This window comes from Terrapene carolina, unplaced genomic scaffold (genome assembly GCF_002925995.2).
Source record: "Terrapene carolina triunguis isolate 2854851 unplaced genomic scaffold, T_m_triunguis-2.0 Scaffold42, whole genome shotgun sequence".
In the NCBI taxonomy this organism is placed as follows: Eukaryota; Metazoa; Chordata; order Testudines; family Emydidae; genus Terrapene; species Terrapene triunguis.
This window is the reverse complement of record NW_020664393.1, coordinates 37,801,511-37,807,123: the sequence shown is the minus strand read 5'-3', so window position 1 is coordinate 37,807,123 and position 5,613 is coordinate 37,801,511. Positions and strand designations below refer to the sequence as shown.

The following is a 5,613-nucleotide window of genomic DNA, read 5'->3' as shown; positions in this document are numbered from 1 at the left end:
AGATTTCCTCCTCTTTATGTGCAGAGAGGGATGGAGTAGGTTGGACAAAGTGAGGGGAATAGCATAGGAGTGTCCAATGGATCCACTATTGCACAGATTCACAGGCCTAGACCCCAGAAGAGGCATATAGGAGCATATGTGTTTGGATACAAACAATAAAGAAGGAATGGCAAAGCACCATCAGCAATTCAGCAGTGGTCAGGCATGGGTAAAAACTAAAGATAGAGGCTTATGAAGGTCCCGGCAAATGGAACCACTCCTTATAGTCTATTGATAGGAAGGCCAATCAGAAAATTGCAGTGGAGCTTTGCAAACAGTAAGGACCCATCTACCTACTTATTACTGTTTTTTATCTTTACTGAGAAAATACGTATACCATCTTCTATCTGCTGCCAGGTTCATCTTGGTAGTCCATCGAATCCGATGATGACAAATCTGTGCAGATCATCAGTTGTTGGTCTTATGGTGTGCCCTCTGGTGACTGTACAAGCCAATTCTAGAGGTGCACATTTTGCTGCAGATGGTGCATGGGAAGTTCGCGGTCAGTGGATTGTGCGCTGCTGATGCTCTGTGACGTCGTTCGCGTGCCTCTTGTAGACGCTGGCAGCAGTCTTCCTCAAAGGCGATGCAGGTATTTCTGACTGTTGCACGCCACTGTGTTCTGTCGCTGGCGGCGTCCTCAAGGTCCCTAGGTTTGATACTGCTGTAGTGCAGATTGGCTTTGATGGTGTCCTTGTAACGTTTCCGTGGACGACCTATATGCCGGATGCCCTGGGAGAGCTCACCATACAGAAGCTGGCGGGGGATTCTGTTGGCATCCATGCGGCTGACATGACCGGTCCAACGTAGCTGTGACTTCATGATCATCATTTCGATGCTTGTCATCTGGGCTCTCTCGAGGACCTCGAGATTGGGCACTTTGTCTTGCCAGCAGATCTTCATGATGTTGCGGAGGCAGCGCATGTGAAATGCTTCAAGCTGCTTGATGTGATGCCTATATAGTGTTCATGTTTCGCACCCGTACAAAAGAGATGAAAGAACAACAGCTCTGTACACAAGCAGTTTTGTTGACATCCGGATGTTGTGGTGATTTAAAACTTTGACAAGCAGACAGCCAAGTGCCTGGCTTGCTTTGGATATTCGTGCATTGATCTCATTATCCAGTGATCCATCACTGGGTATGACACTACCCAGATATTTAAAGTTCTCCACTACTTTCAGCTGAGTGCCGTCGATGGAGATACTCGGGACAGAAGCATTTGATCCAGGTGCAGGTTGATGGAGAACTTCTGTCTTTCCGAGGCTGATAGTTAGTCCGAAAAGTTGCGAGGCCTCAGCAAACTTGTTGACAATGTGCTGTAGATCATTTTCAGTGTGAGCCATGAGGGCACAGTCATCAGCAAAGAGTGCCTCAAGAAGGAGTTTCTGCACTGTCTTAGTCTTTGCATTCAGGCGACGGAGGTCAAAAAGTGAACGATCGTGCCGGTATTTCAAGTATATACCTCGGTCCAGATCTTTCAGTGCATGGTTAAGGACACATGCAAAGAACAGGTTAAATAGGACAGGAGGGAGAACACATCCTTGTTTCACGCCGCTGGTGATGTTAAAGGGGGCTGATGTGGCTCCATCAGACAATACTTCGCCTGTCATGCTGTCATGAAAAAGGCGTATAATCTGGACAAATTTTCTTGGGCAGCCAAGTCGTGTTAGAATGGTCCAAAGGGCTTCCCTGTTGACGGTATCAAACGCCTTTGTCAGATCTATGAAGACAGCATACAGGTGCATGTTCTGTTCAATGCACTTCTCTTGTATTTGTCTGACAGCAAACACCATGTCGACTGTGCTCCGGCCAAGTCGAAAACCACATTGACTTTCAGGTAGATTTGCCTCGGAAATACTGGCTATTAGGCGGTTCAAGATGACGCGGGCGATGATCTTCCCTCCAACAGAGAGGAGGGATATGCCTCTATAGTTTTCACATTCTGCTTTGCTGCCTTTCTTCTTGAAAAGAGAGACAATAGTAGCATCGCGAAGGTCCTGTGGTATGTTTTCATCCTCCCAGATGTTGATGATCACACTGTGGAATGCTGCTAGTGCTGCTGGACCTGCTGCTTTATATATCTTTGCTGGTATCCCATCTTTTCCAGGAGCTTTCCCTGAACTCATCTGGCTAACAGCTTTCTTAATCTCATCTATAGTGGGCGGAAAGTCAAGATCTGTCAGAGCAGGTTATTGTGGAATTTCATTAAGGACATTATTATTCACGGTTGATGGTCTATTGAGAAGGTTGCTAAAGTGTTCTCGCCATCTTTTGTTGATGCCTTCTTTATCTTTAATCAGTGTTGTGTTGTCTAATGAGAGCAATGGGGTGGTCCTTGGTTTAAAGGGTCCATAACAGTCTTAATAGCACTAAAGAACATCTTTAAGTTGTGGGTCTCAGCATAGTGCTCAATTTCTTTGGCTTTGCTCTCCCACCAGTTGTCTTGTATCTGACGGAGGTCTTTCTGTGTTTTGCTCTGAAGGTACTTGAAATAGTCCCGTTTAGAGACTGAGGAGCTGTCATTCTGCCATTCGATAAAGGCTTTTCTCTTTACTTCCAGTGCTGAGCATATTTCTTCTTGGTTCTCATCAAACCAATCCTGATGTGTTCTTTTCTTTGGTCCAAGAGATGTTATTGCTGTGTCAGTCACTGTCTGCTTGAACTGGTCCCACTTTTCGGTTACAGTACCGATCAGTTGTCCGTGGGATGTCAGTTTGTCATCAAGACTCTTCTGGAATTTGTTGAAACATTGAGCATCCTTCAGTTTGGCTATATTGAAAGCAGGTCGCATGCTTAGGGCGTTTGTGCCGAGAAGGAACGATGTAGAGTTGAAGAGACGTCCTGACTAATCTGTGATCTGTCCAGCACTCTGCGCCTCACATTACTCTGGTAATCAGTACTTCTCGGATGTCTCGCCTTCTAACAATGGCATAATCTATTAGATGCCACTGTTTGGACCTAGGGTGCATCCACGTCATTGTGTATTTGTCTGCTTGTTGGAACAGAGTGTTGGTAATGGTCAGGTCATTTTCAGAACAAAGACTCAAAAGAAGTAATCCATTACTGTTCATTTTGCCTACACCATGTGGCCCGATTACTCCTTTCCAGTTCTTGCTGTCAGCCCCGACTCGGGCATTGAAATCTCCAAGTAGGAGTAGTTTATCTGTTACAGGTGTGGCCTTGATCAGTCTGTCAAGATCTTCATAGAATTGTTCCTTTGAGTTGTCAGAGCATGTTAAAGTGGGTGCATATGCACTGATGATAGTGACATGACGTTTGGCATTTAGTGGGAAGCGTAGCTTCAGCAATCTTTCATTGATACCCACTGGAAGGTCTGGGAGTTGATGCATCAATAAGGTTTTTATTGCCAGACCAACTCCGTGTATTCTGTCCTCTGTCTCAGTCTTACCCTTCCAGAAGAAGGTGTAACCACCTCCTGGTTCACACAAGAAACCTTCCCCAGGCAATCTTGTTTCACTTAATGCCGCTATATCGATGTTATAACGGACTAGTTCTCGAGCAATGAGGGCTGTCCTTCTCTCAGGTCTTGCAACAGCTTCTCGATCCATGAGGGTACGAACATTCCATACACCAATGGTAAGTTTTCTCAAATTTTTCTTTTGGTTTCGGCCGCAGATTGGGTTGAACTGCCAGCCGCAGCTTGCTGGCCAGTTGTTGTAGGGCAGGCAATTTTTAGGCCACCTTTTCTAGGCCCCTCCCTTACTAGGGTGAGCAGTGCTGTCCTGAAGAGGGCTGCTCAGATGCCTGGGATGCTGCCGGACAACTCTGCTGCCCCAAGTACAGAGCTGGACGACCACCTATCCACAGGCCGCCTGCGTGCAGGATTGGGACTACGACTCCCAGTGGTAACCTCCACCTGTCGCTTTGCCCCTGCCTCATCGCCGCAGGACTTGGGTAGTATGATGATGATGATGTTTGATGATTTGCACAGGACCTATGTGTGAAAGCTTTTGAGTGGTAGAGCCGTTGCATGGGAGCAATCCCACTCTCTCGAACTTAGAAGCCAGACACCAATGGTACGAAAAATCGTCATGACTGGTAACTTCTTTGGTTGCAGTGGATGGCCTTGACGTCTTTCGTGCCTCGTCAAGTCCTTCGCTTTCCACAAAGTGTTGCAGAACCGCCTTCTTGGCCATTGGATCTTAGTGATCTCTTTCACACATTCCGCCGGAGCTGACGTCGCATGCAGGGTAGGCATATCCCAAATTCACTGAGGGTTTGAGTCCCATCAGTTACACTCACCTGGTTTGGACGGCCTGTCGAAGCCGTTGCCCGGGGTGTGGCCGCTGCGCATGCTGCAGCTACTTGAAGCCACAGGTGAAAGCTGAGTGACAGGTGGGGACCAAAGTGGATGGACTACCCCCAAAGGGTACGACAAGTCTCCCCATCAGAGGTACTACCCCTTCCTGGCCACCCCATACACCCCAACGTTGCCAGGTTACTGAGAAGCTAAAAGGTATTTGAGCCATTGTGGCTTCCCTGAAGAGACAATGGACTTAGGTGTATTAGTTTTGAATTTCAGTGTTTTGCTGCAGAGTATGATTTCAAGCATATAACTGTGAACCCTCATTACCCAGGCCAAGAAAAATGCCAAGCAGTTTAACTTGAAAATAAGTTATTACACCAGAAAGATCTCCTACTAGCTCTCAGGCAGAACCACTCCTACGGCAGTCCACGGAACTAGCCCAGCACAAATATTAATGTGAAGTTAAACCCAAACTCTTCTCACTCTGTAAGAGAATTTACAAGATAAATGGCTGGACTACTGAATTATCAGGCAGAAGGACCAAGAAAGCTCACTGGTTTTTATAGGCTGAGTGAGGCTCAAAGTCAAAGCTCTTATGGGAAAAAGTTCTGTCCATGGCCATTCCAAATGAAAACAGAACAAAATTTCAGGGAAACAGGTGACATCTCCAATTGATCCCAGACCACTTCACAGGGCCAATGATATCCCAGATCCTGCAACCCTTATATTGAGAAGCATAGGACTATTCATGTGATTAAGGAGATACTCGATATGAGTAAAGATTGCAAAACTGGTCCTTAACAAAACACTTTCTTCCATAATATAACCACCATTCATCAGGAGGATGCTTAGAGGAAGTGGGAAATATTCAGAGGTTCATATAATGAGACAGAAATGTGTTGTGTGATTACCTTATCACACACATGTTGTTGTAACTTGAAATGAGACTGTCTCTGCAGCCAAAATAACATTTTTAATCTAACTGCAGCAGAATCAGATGTGACTTATAGTCATAAAGAGTGAAGCTATCTGTTGCCAATCATGTGACAAAGTATATTATGAGACCCGTGACAGGGACATAAAGAATTCATATTAAAAATCACTTCGTGTCTTTCGTAAAATTTGACTTCAATAAATAAAACAGAATGCTCAAAACTGAGGGTTTTAAAAAACATTAATGTCAACCCTTTCTACCAAGTAATTAACAAAAATGTCTGCTTTTATTTTGTATACAATTTCCTACAGTCAATCACAGAGAAGAAATATATTCTGTAATTCAAATTTTTGTTTTCTGTCATTTTAGGCA

At 45.2% G+C, this 5,613-nt stretch overlaps 1 pseudogene; it reads right to left on the bottom strand.

The window, feature by feature from the left end:
* Window positions 1–798: 798 nt before the first annotated feature.
* Window positions 799–4,355, bottom strand: LOC112106648 (annotated as a pseudogene).
* Between the last annotated feature and the right edge of the window lie 1,258 nt (window positions 4,356–5,613).